Below are 15878 nucleotides of genomic sequence, written 5' to 3' on the forward strand. Positions count from 1 at the left end.
GGATCGGTGCTCACGGACACAGCAGCCTCTGGAGTTTCATTTATTTTAAGAGCCGCGTTTTTTTTTAGACTGCAATATATTTGTTGAAAATGCCAAAAAATGTCAAATGTCAGATTGAGACTCTATAAACAAATTACGTGGCAATCTATCCAAAATGTGACACACATCGGCTGAAATTTAATTTACAGATATTTTTCTATGGAGAAAATCATTTGAAATAATACAATAATACATTTTATACCTCATTTATCCATACGCAGGTGTTTTCCAAGCGGATTGAAGGAGCACGGTATATAAATATGGTGTGAATTTTTATAAAAAAAAGTGTTTGTGCAAAAAATAAATTATGTAACGTTATAGTGGTGTCGAATAAGGGCACAAAGTAAGATGGTGAAATAAGTTGACTTTCCGCAATAAACGGGGAGTTCTGTAATTCACTGACGGTTATGAAAAATATTTTTTTTATGATGGAGACCTTTAAAAAAAGATCAGGGCTGATTTCGTTCAAACCTACGTATAAACCAAGAATGACAAAGCAAATCTCAAAGACAAAACAATTGAAGGAGTCACCCGAATTGACGTGGAAATACGCCCCGTGCCGATGCGGCAAGTACACGTGTAGACACACACAGGGTGGTGACGATGATGATGTTGAGCGTCAACATTCCTGTCATTGTTACTGGATGTCAGAGAAATGAGGGTCACGAATTTAGTGAGGGAGTTTTGCTAACATAGTAAAAATAAGTGATATTTAAAAAACTTTTTTTAAAACACGCTTTAATGAGATCTACCATAATAGTAATGGAAGAACTCCACGACTCCAGGAAGTGGCCCCGAAGCTTGCCACAACGTAAGGGACCGTGGTGATTTACAGCCAACGTCAGTTGAGCGTGGACAATTAGACGCAAGCCGAAACATAACATATAAAAAAGATTGATAAAAAATACACATTTTTATTTTATTATGATAGAATATAGTATTGTCATCAGTATGGCATAAGTATACAAAGTTTGCAGTCGATACCACATTGGGAAGTTGGTTAAAATTTACTTACAAGATTTGAGGATACAACAACAACGACGACAACAACAACAGCCAGAGTGAGTTAATAGAAAGCGTGTAATAAACCTCTCTCGAGAAACGGTGCCTTAACGCGGCGAGAGAGTTTGTGTACGTCTGAGAAGCTGATCGCTATACCGTCGAGAGCCTAGTGCTCTCAGAAGGGTCACCCAAGGTGGGAAGACTTCAGTGGAGACGTCAGACAAAACCCGTTTCGAAAGGTCCCCACATGACCTTTTCAAATAAATTGTGATCCAAGAAAGCAACGGGAAACTACTTGGATTATTTCTCCCTTGAAAACTTCAATGATGACAAGCAACATCAGCACAGGCCCTGAGTATGGGCGTCCTTTGAATAGGACAGGGGTGCTAAGAATCTCCGAGCTTGTGTCAAAGAACCCTTTCAAAGTAGCAACTTGGAACGTTAGAAGTTTACTTCAAGCAGGAAAACTAGCCAATGTCATACAAGAAATAGATCGACTTAAAATGAACATAATCGGTCTAAGCGAAACTAAATGGCCTAGAACAAAAAAGATTATATCGAGCGAACACCACATCTTCTGCTCCGGAGGAGAAGAAACACCAAACAAACATACGGTGTCGCCTTTATAGTACACAAGAAATTAGCGAATAAAGTCAACAACTTTACCCCAGTATCAGAACGAATAGCACTACTACAATTAGCAGGCAACAAAGTCAACGTGAACATTCTACAGGTTTATGCTCCAACAGCAGACAAACAAGATCACGAAATCGAATCGTTCTATGAGCAACTAACCAACACGCTGAAGCCGCTGAAGAAGCAAGACATCACTATAATCCTCGGCGACTTCAACGCCAAGGTTGGCCACGGTCGAATGCAGAACATTGTCGGAGAACACGGACTAGGAACAAGGAATGGACGAGGCGACAGACTGGTTCAATTCTGCCAAGAAGAACGTTTCAGTATTGCTAACACGTGGTTCCAATTACCACCTCGACGACTGTACACGTGGACCTCGCCGCAAGACTCCGACAACAGCATCGTCAGGAACCAAATCGATTATATCCTAATTAACATCAGGTTTAAGTCCAGTGTGATTACAGCAAAAACCTACCCTGGAGCCGATATATTGTCAGATCATAACCCAGTAACAGCTACAATAAGACTCAAATTGCGATCAATACAATGTACAAAGACGAGACGAGCAGACCTGGAGAAACTGAAGAACAGCGCCAATAAAAGACAAGTACAGCAACATCTCAACGATAGCATCCGCTCAATAACAACAGAAACAGCAGATGTTCGGGAGTACTGGCGCTCGTTCAAACAATGCATCACAGAAACAACAGAAGTCATGCTGGGACACCAGTCACTGAAAAAGAAACAACGATGGATGACAATATATTCTCGATCTAATGAGCAAACGAAGAATGTACAAAAATAACAACTTGGAGAAGTACAAACAAATGCAACAGGAAATCAGAGAAGCAATCCTACAGGCAAAAGAAAAGTGGATGGAAGAGCAATGCGCCGACATTGAAGAACTAATAAAAAACATGACAATTTTACTCTGCACAAGAAGCTCAAAGAAGCTGGTAACATCTACAGACCAGCCCCAACAGCTACCTTGTATGTGGACAACAACCAACCAATCCTAAATAAACAAGAAAAAATGGACACCTGGACAAACTATATACACAAGCTCTATGGCGCCGCGAGAACACCTGCAGAAAAAGACCAACAGATGTCGAAAGACGCTCTACACATTTTAACATCAGAAGTAGAACATGCAATCAAAACAGCTAAGCCAGGCAAAGCGTGCGGGCCCGACACAATCCATGTAGAATTGCTCAAACTATTAGACAGCAACAACACACGACAACTGACTAATTTGTACAATCAAATATACAACGGCAATAAAATTCCATCCAACTGGCTACAATCCATCTTTGTGGCCATACCAAAGAAAGCAACAAGCCGGGAATGTGAAAACTACAGACTGATAAGCTTGATGAGCCATGTGCTGAAAGTCTTCCTGAAGGTGATCCAACAGCGCATACGCTCCACATGCGAAAATGCATTGAAGAACACACAGTTTGGCTTCTGCAAAGGACTAGGCACAAGAGAAGCAATCTTCTGTCTACAGATACTACTACAGCGATGCTACGAACATCAGAAAGAAGTGTACATCTGCTTCATAGATTACGAGAAAGCCTTTGACTCAGTCGACCACGACCGACTAGCAGCTCTATTAAAACAACTGGGACTAGATAAAAACGACATTGACTTCATCATTGCTCTTTATTGGAAGCAAACAGCCCAACTCCGATATGACAACGAATTGACAGACCTAACACCAATACAAAAAGGTGTACGACAAGGCTGCCCACTGTCACCGATTCTTTTCAACATCTACACGGAGGAGATTTTTGATCGAACACGAGCAGACAAAAACATTGGTATTAAAGTCAATGGACAATACATCAACAACATCAGGTATGCCGACGACACTGCACTGCTGGTCGATTCGGAACAAGACCTGCAACAAATCTTGGACGCGGTTGCCGCAGAGAGTCAAATATGGGGTTTACGAATTAACAAAAAGAAAACAAAGGTTATGAAGGTCAGCAGAACTACAAGCGAAACAACAATCAAGCTGGGCAGCGAAAAATTGGAACAAGTACACCGATTTAAATACCTTGGTGTAATCATTGACGATCAGTTGAACCATGAAGTCGAAATCAAGAGCAGAATTGAACAAGCAAGGCAAGCATTTATTAAATGGAAAACACTCCTTGCAGACCGCAACTTGAGTACATCACTGAAACTGCGCACACTGAAATGCTACATCTGGTCAATTTTGCTGTACGGAGTAGAGACGTGGACACTGACAACAACAGCAACAAAAAGGCTCGAAGCTTTCGAGATGTGGCTGTATCGAAGAATGCTGAAAATCCCATGGACAGCCAAAACCACCAACACACAAGTTCTGCAAGATATGGGCACTGACAGGCAACTGCTGAAGACCATCATTAGCAGGAAGTGTTACTACCTAGGCCACATTGCCCGAAACGACCACAAATACCAGCTATTAAAGCAAATCCTGGAAGGAAAAATCGAAGGTAAAAAACGACCAGGACGGCCAAAAACGACATGGCTCAGTAACATCAAAACATGGCTAATTAACAACAGCACAAACTCTACACGCCGTGCTAGACCGGGACCAATATCATCGTGAAGTCGCACACGCCGTTAGGCAGCACTAAAGAAGAATAAGTGTAATAAACAAAGCATCAGCTTCTTTACACCAAGTCCATCCAGCCGTCCTGTGATCTGGAAAGACACACGCAACAGGGTGGAATACAAATCAGCGGGACTGCATGGGTAACAAGAGTCACGATAAAAAAATTAACCCATAAAAACAAAGTTTTTCATTATAAATCCTTTATATGCGTGGCGGCTAGAGTCCTCTCGTCCTCTGGCTTGAGATGGCTGCCACCTATGGGTCAGATGATTGCCTGCCACCATTAAGCAATTGGTAATTAAATATCATTTTTTTCCCTAAAAAGTGTAAAATTTTGGAAAAAAAATTTCACGAAAATTAATTGTCACGCACAACGAGTCTGTGTGGAAAATGTCAGCTCGATTGGATCACGGGAAGTGGGTTAAAAAACGACCGAAAGATTTGCACGGTCGTAAGCGCGCAAGCAAGTGAACTTAATATAAAGGATTTAAAATAATAGCAACTGATCACAGCGAGTGCATATTTGGGTAAACATTGCAATAATATATAATTCCCAAAAATGTGCATCAATGGAAAATAGATAAATATGGACAATGTGGCGCTGCAATACATGCAAAGCACGTAACAAATGTACAATGCCTTTGACATGCAAAGCAAACCTAGGCTGATGACACGATGTAACACGATTTTTGTCCCTGGGTAGTCAGTGTTATTTTCTAATTGCTTATGCCTCAAAAGTTTAGAAAATGGATATTATTCCCAACAAACTTTGCTTTTGTGACCAGGACTTTATGTGAAGGAATGACACAAATGCACATTTAAAGTAGGTAAATTTCAAAATATCACTGTCCTGGTCACAAAAAAAAAGTTTGTGGGGAATAATAGCCATTGTATGTACTTTTGAGGCATACGCAATTAGGAAATAACACTTACTACCCAGGACCAAAATGTTTTTGTTACACAGTGTAATCATTGTTGCAGCATTTTCGCCACTTATGGCTCCAGGTTAGAGGCAACAGATAGTCCGTTTCGGGGTTTCCAGGGCATGAAAAACCCCTTGCAGCTTCCCTAGATAATTGCCTCTGGTCTGGCAAAGTCTCAAACCACTACATTAAACATGGCCCCTGCATTCAGATTGCAGATTAACCACCACCTACTACACGCCGTGTCACCAGCAGGCCAAGCCAGCTGGCCCTGACGGCTATCCACAGAAAGTAAGCCAGCTGTGCATTATTAATTTGCATTAGGCTGACACGGCCATATTTAAATTCCGCAGGGATATTGTTATTTCGTGAATTAGTCAGCGTGGATAATTCCCCCAAAGTGGCAAATCCGAGCAATGGCATTGGCATGCGATGGATTGCTCCGCAAGCGAAGCCTCGCGACCACTTCCAACAGACAGCCCCCGCATTGAGAGCTCCCTGCAGCGCCACCGATCAGCCTCAGGAGTCGAGCGGGCGACCAGGATGGCTTGTCCTCGGCAAAGGCACAAACCCAACAGACTATCTAACTACCCTGAATGGTCTTTACCCTGGGAACAAGAGACGTGCTGTCCTCACAGTGGACCTGCCGTTTGCTACACGTGTATGCCACGGTGGCAAGATGATAACTACCTCGCCTGGTATGCAGGAGGTCGTAGGTTCAATCCCGACCCTGACGCCTGCTGTATATTTGGAGTTTGCGTGACACTCCCCCCGTGGTCGCGTGGATTTGTCTCCAGGTCCCCCGGGTTTTCCTTCCAAATTTAGAAACACGCGTTTAGTGTATTTGGCCGCTGCTATAAATGTCCACGTGATAAGCCGCTTCGTTGAGCTATCTTTGTGCTCGCCAGGCCGCTTCTGAAAAAGAGCTCTACAGCTCGGTGGGTCTTACCTGGTGAAATAAAATAGTTTAAATAGTTTCGAGTGTACAGTGGTGGAATGTTGTCAGTGTTTACCGACAACCCTCACTGCCCCAGATTTCAGACTGAAAAAAAAAACACGCGTGCCTTTGGGGTTAAATGCCGCGTTTCCAATTGAAGAGAATTCAACCGGCATGTGCCCTTAATTACTTCTGAATGTGCCACTGCCTGTTAACTTAATTATCAGCCACGCCGTTGGGATTCCTTCGCCGCCGGTGTTGTGGTTACTCTGCGGCGTTGTGTGCATTGACAGTGAAATACATTGACAGTGAAATACATTGACAGTGAAATATATGGACGCGCTAACAAGAGGCCGGTTCCAGTACACGAGCGATCAAGAGGATGGAAAAGACGACTCGCCGCTCGCTCCGTGGTGGCATCGACGCAGCAGCACAGGCGCAAGACGTCGCTCATTTTTATTTTGGTAGATGAAAACTCATCATCTCTTTAGCACTGCTTTTGTGTGTGTCACGTTTATTGACCATACCCCGTACCTCCGATCAGCGCGGTTGGCTACGTACGGTGCAAAAGAAGTTGCACATTCTGTATATGCATCGCTTGTTTTGCCGCACAATGGAAAATGTGCTTCGGTTTTTTCAAACACTAAATTGGAGAGTGGAGCTATTTGGGCTATGCCATAGCATAGTTGTACCCTGACATAACTGAGATGTCAACATGGAGGGAATGAATGAGAGTGGCTTAACCTATTTGTATAATTATTGCCATGAAGAACCACACGATTTGATACGGATGAAGACTTAGCATGAATCTGTTGTAAATGTGTTGAAAATATCGAATTAATCGTATGCCAAAAAACGGTGCGCCATTGAAGCACTGCACTGGGAGTGGCTCCCCACACACAAACAGACATAATAGGCTCACTCCTAAGGAGATGGGAGAATCCTGGCTCACCCCAACGGGTTAATCGATTAATACACTACGATAATTATACAATCAATTGCCCGGAATCCCCTTTTTTCTAAACTTGGAAAAAAAGACTAAAAATAAATTGCGACAAATATAGAGATGTTAACACTCTAACAATAATGTAATAATGTAAGCAACAGAAACCAATTGCAATATTTGTTGTTTCATTCAATGTATTCTTGTAATCTTCTTACTTGTTTACTTTACTTTATCAACCAAATTAGGTTATGCAATGTCACAAAGAGCTGTTGTTACTCTCATGCAATGTTTACGGACGGCACGTGGGTGAGCACGAGGTTTACGTCTTGCGCTCTTCGCTGGAGCCGCTCATGAGCGAACTCGTTTTGACAGCCGCGCGCACCGACTGGGTCAGCCTGGCCACGGCTCGTCGCCACGTCGCTTCCTGAGCCTGGCAGGTGACCAACATTCCTCCCAAAAGGCGCGCTGTGAAACTCCAGACGGCTGGGCGATGCAGAGAATAGAGGGGCCGTTTTAGATCGCCCGTGCCCAGACTGGCCGGAGCCCGTGCTCCCACTTGTGACTATTTATCACGCGCTGGAACGGCCCTGCCAGGGGGACACGCTGTGGGATGCCGCTATCTCTGCACGTGGAGGTGCGATGTTAACTACCTCGCCAGGTATTCAGGAGGTCGCGTGTTCGATCCCGACCCTGACGCCTGTCGTATATTCGGAGTTTTGAGTTTTCAATCTTAAAGTAAACGCCCACTTGCAGGGCCCTCCTGAAAACAGAGTCGTACGGCGCAATGTGGCGTTCCTGCATAAATAAGTTAAAATATTATTTTTCGATTTAAAGCTTTCGTGACTACAGGGATTCATATTCTTGGTTCGTATTATTTCCCTTCTACGTGACTTTACCGAAAGAACCAAGAATATAAAACATATATAGACCAACTCCCAGGAGTGCATTATTGGTCCTTAAAATTTCGATTTAAAGCTTTCGTGACTGCAGGGATTCATATTCTTGGTTCTTTCGGTAAAGCCACGTAGAATGGAAATAATAAAATAAATAAAATAAAACAAGTCTTCTCGATAGACAGAATCTTCTCGTTAGACCTGTTCTTCACCTGAGGACGGCTGCTTGCGTTGTGGCCGAAACGTCGTGAGAATTATTTTATTATTTTATGATGTTTTATTTGTATTATTTTATTATTTCCATTCTACGTGACTTTACCGAAAGAACCAAGAAGATGGTCCTTAAAAATGTGAGGGATGTATTTAAAAATGATGAACACAACTCATTTGCGTGACATAAAATCGATCGCAGTCCACTCGCACCAACAGCAGGCACATTACCCATGTGTGAGCGTTGCATCACAATTCACAGTCCTCTCCGAAGAGAGTGACACATGCAAGCAAAAGTGAACAGCAATCGGTGAATTAACAATTTAGAAAAGATGGTCTGCAATGTGCTCCGTGCTGCAATGCGATGTCTTATATTCCTATGATCTGTACAGCATATTCGTCGTAAAGCTTTTGCTCATATGCCACGTGGGAATGATGATAATGGTGGCTTTGGTAAGGGGTGGCCTTCATAAGTTAATACACAATGAGAGCGATTGCCATTGGCGGTTACGTGAAGAGCGCATTTGAGCGATACCGATCGGTGAACGACGGTGATATTATATTCTTGGTTCTTTCGGTAAAGTCACGTAGAAGGGAAAACAATAAAATAATAAAAATAAAACAATAAAATTCTCACGACGTTTCGATTGCAATCGATTGCTTTTACTGAAAGAACCAAGAATATGAATCCCTGCAGTCACGAAAGCTTTAAATCGAAATTTAAAATCGGTGACATTGTTCGGCTTTTTCGCGATGAACCGCGCGGTTATCGGTTTGCACGATTTGTTGTTAATGCTTTTGGGTTTGAGTAGCAGAGTAAATATAATTGTAGTGCAGTCGTGCATCACTGTACTACTACTGGTGGGTGGATGGCCCTCTCAGCGCTCACCATGGAGTGGTTCTCTTCCTTCAGAACTGCCGATGCTGCAGTGGCGTGCGCGTGATCCCCGACTGCGCCCCGTGATGCTGGCTTCCTCTGTCGAGTTCGCCATGGCCGTGTGGGTGTTGCTGGAGTTTGTTGAGACGTAAAGAGAGCCATTTGGATACCGTGCGCCGTGGGTAACCGTCCTGAGGGCATCAGCTTAGTGAACCCAAGACCCCCCTGGAACTCATAAACAACAAACATGAATACTCGTAGCTAGAAAAATAAAATCACGACGTTTCGATCGCAACACAAACAATCATCTTCAGGTGATAAAATACCGCAGGCTGGGCGAGAGGCCGTAGCGCGGCGCTTTGGAGCCGATCGCTTCGGATCAGATTTGCGCGACACTCAAATGTGTCTGCGAGGAGGCCAGGAGGCAGCAGTACAGCAAGCGGGTTCGTGAGCCCGTCTGTGGCGGGCCGTGGCTCTCCTGCGGGTACTCTTCATGCATTCCCTCACACAAATCACGATTTTAAATGCAGCCCGTTCTCCTCTAACGTGGTGGTGGCGTCCCTGCAGAAGGCCGCGTTTGGGAAAATCGCGTTATAATGAATAATAAACAATATAGGGGGTAAAGCACAGTCCGTGATAACACGTGAGACGCGTTCGCGGGCTGAACAAAGACTGAGGGCGCGTGGGTGGCGTCTGGAAACATCCAGCAGCATCCCACTGCCTTGTGCGATGATGCTATGCCGAGGCAGGCGTACGGCCGCTTAGTCCGACTCGCGCGACGTCGTTCCGTTCACTCGATCGCGTTAAATCCAATTCGCATCCGCGTTAAAAAAATGCGTTCCCTAATACATTCATCGCGTTGTATCCACTGCTCGTTATGAAAACAACACGCAGCATTTAGGAGAACAGACTGTAATTGGCCAAAAAATATCGCGTTTCTGGTTAAATAAATGACAAACTTTATCTTATTATTATTATTATCATCTCAGAGCCACACAATACGACAGTGGTGGTGCGTGTCGCGTTGCGTTTGTGATCTGGAATGTTCTACGCCGGAGCTATTCAACGCAACAGTTCTTTCAGACATCCTTTGAGGCCTTTGTGAGTGTGCCCGGCACCCACAACTCCACCAGCTTGCCAGTGCCGGTGGGGCGCAGACAGGAAACGGGGCACTGCGCTGCTGAGGCTTGGTACAAGTGTTGGCTCGACTTCAAAGGGTCCCCAACGGGAATCCGAATGACCTTAAATTGTCACGGTGAATTTTGCGCTCGCGTGCGGCTTCCCAGAATAACGCGGCCACGGTGACGATGGCAACACCGCACACACACAAAAACCATCCAACAGCAGCCAAACGCTGAATAACGCGTGCCAGGTCCGGCTTGCCTGTGAGGGCCCTTGCCACACAGGCTCGGCCAGATTTAAACTAAAAGCTGAACTGTTTTTCTTTTATTATTTTTTTCAGAAGCGACTTGGCTAAACAAATAATAGCTCAAAGAAGTGGCTTATCATCACGTGGAAGAGTGCAGTGGCAGCCAAATATTCTCAACGCGCGTTGATTCGAAATGTGGAGCGGGGAAAAAATTGGAAGACCCAGAGAAAAATCCACGCGATCACGGGGAGAGAGAGAGAGCGAGACACGCAAACTCCAAATATACAGCAGTCGTCAGGGTCGGGATCGAACCGACGACTGAGCGATGTGAAAAGCACCCCCGACTCAGACCCTCCCAACCGCAACGTGCTGGGCTACACGGAAGAATGCATTTTGCTGCTCTGCCCACAACGCCTACCACAGCTGCCTTCTGTAAGGTGGTCCACCCATCCTCTGGCCAGGCTCTCGCCTGCTTAGCTCCTGAGCTCGGACGAGGCCGGCTGCATGGTTGTGTCGTAGGGCGGTCAGTGGCGATGGTGGTGGTGATGCGTTCGCTCTGTGCTCGCCCGCTCCTCTCATCGCAGTCTCTCCAGTTAAACCTGTGTCCAGCTCGTGGTTGCTTGCACCACAAACAAACAAAAACAACGCACGCATTTCTGAGCCAATATTTGCCATTGCAAACTTGAATTTCCGAACCGCACGCGTTTCAATAACTACGGCGATTGCCAGCGGATTATCGTCGCCGACCTGCAACGCCAACGGCATCCCACCACAGGACACACAAGCACGGAGACAGACCACTCGACCGCACGTGCACTGTCGGCTTGAGACCGAGCACGACGACGACCATGATGATGGTGGTGATGACAAATGAAACGCGAGCCGCGCAGTGGGAGCGTTGCTCAGCGAGGGACGGGCAGCACCGCCGTGCTGGGAACGTGCGCCGAGACCCAGGCGGGCTCAGGGTAAGAGGAGCATCCCGGGCAGAGCCCCCCACCGCCGCTATTTGTGTTTGTTTGTTACAGAACAATCGGACGACGCGCGGCGAGGCCGAGTGATGCGAACGTTTTCTGCGGAAGCGAAGCGGCCGCTTGGGGGGTGGCGGGGATGGGGGCAGTGTCGGATTATCGTAGTAGCACAAGGAGCTACTATTTCGATTTAAAGCTTTCGTGACTGCAGGGATTCATCTTCTTGGTTCTTTCGGTAAAGTCACGTAGAAGGAAAATAATAAAATAATAAAAATAAACCAATAAAATAATTCTCACGACGTTTCGGCCACAACGCAAGCAGCCGTCTTCAGGTGGAGAACAGGTCTGAAGGACTTTATTATGTAAAATTTTTATTATTTTATTATTTTCCTTCTACGTGACTTTACCGAAAGAACCAAGAAGAAGTAGCTACTACATAAGTATCTGCATGTTTAGTAGCTACACAAGTAGCTACACATGTAGTAGCTACTACACGTGACGTAGCTACAAAGGCTACGGGCCCCGCACTTTCAAGGGCCCCGCGCTAAATGCTTTCAAGCTATAAATACGGTTTTCAGCGACTCTGACTGCTCTATACTATAGTACTGAGCTGCTTCAAACTTTTTTGAAACGGCTGGGTGTTTAAGGTTAGCGATTTGTGTATTATCGGGCTGTATAGCAAATGAAAAAAATACAAACTTTATTGTGCAAGTAAAAAATTTATTTATAGAGTTTTTTTAGGGCCCCTTTATATGCTCCAGGCCCCGCACTAGTTTCATCCGGCACTGGGGGGGTAGCCAGCCGCAGGGCCTCCGGTTGCGGATTGAGATGAACCCGGCACATGCGGCTCGGACTCCGATCCCCCACGAACTGCCCGGAGCCCCGCGGGGCCGAGACAGCGGCCAAGGGCGCAGGGCGCAGGGCCCAGGGCGCAGGGCGCAGGGCGCAGGGCCCAGGGCGCAGGGCGCAGGGCGCAGGGCCCAGGGCGCAGGGCGCAGGGCGCAGGGCGCAGGAACCAGGGCGCGGCCCTTCCGTGCTCAGCAGCGGTGGCGGCACGATATGCAGGTTTTGTATATTTGCTTCGTCGTTGCATGACCCGGAGGGTCAATATTAAACGGATTATGTAGGTGATGCTGCAGCTGCTTTGGCAGTGGTGCGCGGACACAATTAACAACAAACACACTCAACGCATATTCGTCGATAACGCTGTGTGGCCTTCAAATGAAACGTGATAGGCGACGTTTTGGGCGAAGGCCCTTCCTCAAGCGCCCCGTCTTCATAGCACAACCAAAGTGTCAGTGTCAATCAAGCACTTTGTCCGTGGCGAATGTAACGGTGGGTGACCACGACGTCTACACCATTCCGGGTGAGAGAACCCTCCCCCATCACCCCCCCTCCCCAGCACAGATGAGTCCCCAATGATCACTGCCGTCGTGTCTGCTCCTGGCAACCAGAGATTGCGGAGTGCCCCAACGTCCACACGTGTGGGACAGCACTGGGAGGCCAGTCAGCCACAACTTGCTCGCTTTTGTGTTGATGCGACTCGAGACGAGAGGCCCAGGGTGCACGTCTTCAGGAGCCGCTGCTGGTTGCTGCACCACTCGCAGCGGCGGCGTGCTCGCTGCTGCACGTGGTCGACTTTATTGATGTTCCCCGCCTGCACGACGATTCCGCTACGATGGCCCTTTTCACCGCTTATAGATTTGGCTTCTGCCGTGAGACAATCCACCCCCCTCCCTCTCCCCGGGACTGCATAAGTATAGCCTGGAGCACATCACCGCCACTAACGCGAACTGCTCCGTGACAGACGGGCACGCGGGCGTGGACGCGCGCTACCACCACTCTCCCAGAGAAGTGACACGAGGCGGCAGGACTTAGTTTGAGTCTCTCACTTAATCCGAGACGACCGTTTTACAATGTGCCGGCTGGAAATAAACTGGGAAATGTTACCTTCGGTGATGGATGATGCCCATGTAAGTGTGCCCGTGCAATGCTTTTTTATTTTTGGTCAGAGGTGGCAAGGCACGTGGTGTTGTGGGTCTCCTTTGCTGCTCACCATGCATCCCCCTCCCCGGGTTACAGCACCCCCCTCCCCTCCATTTCAAATGTCTATCCACACCCCCGGCATGCGTGGCTAAACATTTACATTTAGAACTCTGGACTGGACAACAGCACCCAGTCGCCATCTCTTGTTCGTGACGTGCCAATATTTAATATTCACTTTATAGAAGATTTGTGCATGGGAGGAGTCATATTGATATGCACGCATTTTGAGGTCGCCCTCATTGCACGCAAAGTGCTGTCCACAAGTAAACCACGATACCTCGATGACGTCGTCAAACAGTGTGGACCGTCACGTGACCTCCGGTCATCCTCGCAGCAGCGGCTTTGTCTCGCCATCGGACGAAGACGGTGGTCACCGCATCGCGAGATTTCAGATGCATTTCTGGGGCCGTTTGGAACGTTCTTCCTTCCGATAGTAGGAATCCACTGGGGGCTATGCAACTTTTAAATCATCATCTAAAGTGAAAACGCATTTCTTTAGAACTGCTTTTTGTGTTAAGTTTGTTGTCCTGCCGCACCTGCGATGAAATGCGGTTGGTCTACGCACGGTGCGAAATAAGTTCAACACAGACACGTGCTGGCTACTATGCTCACAATTAACATAAACGGCGGCACAATCGTTTCCACTTTTTAAAGTAATAAAATGCAAATAAGGAATTCCAAGAAGTGCTCTGTCAACCTGAAGCAACGGGACCGTGGATGATCACTGAAACCGGGGCAATCACAGTCCGCGAGTACTACCTCCGGTAAACAGATCACAGTGGCCATTTACACCTAAATCCCCAACGATACATATTCTTGGTTCTTTCGGTAAAGTCACGTATAGAAGGGAAATAATAAAATAATAAAAATAAAACATAATAAAATACAATTCTCACGACGTTTCGGCCACAACGCAAGCAGCCGTCCTCAGGTGAAGAACAGATCTGTCGGAAAGACAGGTCTGTCTGTGTGAAAACTACAGCTAAACATTTTCCTGCTGTAGTTTTCACACCTGATGATGATTGCTTGTGTTGCAATCGAAACGTCGTGAGAATTGTTATTATGTTATTATTTCCCTTTTACGTCACTTTACCGAAAGAACCAAGAATATGAATTCCTGCAGTCACAAAAGCTTCAAATCCTCAACGATAGTCACGTAAACGCCAAACCAGGACTCTCACAGAACATCTGTGCGTCTCGTGGGACACACACCGGCTGACAAGAAGCGGTAACTTCACCTGGGCACGTGGGATCGCGCGCGGCACCGAAGCATGGATGATGTTGGAATTTTTTTCGCACCGTACATGGCCGACCGCGCAGTGCCGGGGGTAAGCGCCACGGGACGGAAGCCACCGGCGGCGGCAGCGCTGGGCCCGGCTGCTCGAGTCCACGGCGGTGCCCGAGGCGAACTCCCTCGCCCCTCACCGTCGGCCACTCTCCGGCGCTGCCGCGGGACCCCCCCCCCCCCCAGATGCGGGCGGAGGCTCCTCTTGTGACGTCGGCGCCGCGAGCCGCCCCCCCCCACCAGGTCCCAGGCGGCGCGCCACGTGTTGTGGGTTAAGCGTCATTATTCCGAGGGGCCTCAGGGGCGACTGAAGCCAAGCAGAGACAGATGTGGGGGGACGTGCAGGGAAATCCGTTAATAAGACAATGAAACACGCGCAACACGTTCGGTTTGCTTTCAAAGGCTAATTGTACATTTCCACGGGAACTTGCTCCATTTTTACGACGACAAATTGCATTATGCGAGCATCGCGGCGCAGCGGCAGTGCGTGTAGCGCGCACGCGGTCAGCGCCGCCTTCGTTTGGTGGCGCGGAAGCTGAGCGCAGCACGGCGGCGTTGTGAGGCTTTCCATCCTCGGCTCCGGTGTTTGACTTCGCTCTGTCTCCAAAGATGTCACGACCAAAACCCAGCCACCGTACGTTCAGCCCAGGCGTTCCGCGACACTCGGTGTAAAAAAAACGTCCGACAATTGCACAAAACCGTGAAGTGACATTTGTTGGCCGGGCTTTCCAAAAAGTGCTCACGTTCAAGTAATGTGCAAGCATCAGCACCGTGAGCCCCGGCCAACACCAAAACCAGCAGTGTCTGCTGTTTGTCGTGTCAGAGGCTAATTAACAGCAGACGTGGAAATCAACTCGCGGACTTAATGACATCCGGCTCTCTCGTGCGCTCATGCGCGCGCACGGCGTGCGCTTCGTCGTTCGTTCCTCATCCGGTCGGGTTGACCGGCATCGTTGCAGCAGCGTCGACGCAAGCGCCAACGTCGGGCAGAGAGAGGCGATCCCTGAGGGGGGGATGGCGAGCGACCGCTGCCAAAGCCACGTGGGTCGGAAATTTGGGTTCGATCCAGCCGTGGGGGCCTTCAGTTGCAAATGAGAGAAACGCTGCGTGCGCTCGCGTTGGCGGTTCGTGATCATTGA

General features: G+C 47.5%; 1 long non-coding RNA gene across 1 annotated transcript; it reads right to left on the reverse strand.

Moving 5' to 3' along the window:
* Nucleotides 1–3323: 3323 nt before the first annotated feature.
* On the reverse strand, nt 3324–10759 carry LOC133342844 (uncharacterized). Its single transcript, XR_009755188.1, has 2 exons — nt 9084–10759; nt 3324–4374 (listed from the first exon to the last, which is right to left on the reverse strand). It is a non-coding gene; the product is annotated as an uncharacterized LOC133342844 (long non-coding RNA).
* Nucleotides 10760–15878: the final 5119 nt, after the last annotated feature.

The sequence above is a fragment of the Lethenteron reissneri genome, chromosome 16 (genome assembly GCF_015708825.2).
Source record: "Lethenteron reissneri isolate LAM-NWPU_2019-01 chromosome 16, ASM1570882v1, whole genome shotgun sequence".
Lineage (NCBI taxonomy): Eukaryota > Metazoa > Chordata > Hyperoartia > Petromyzontiformes > Petromyzontidae > Lethenteron > Lethenteron reissneri.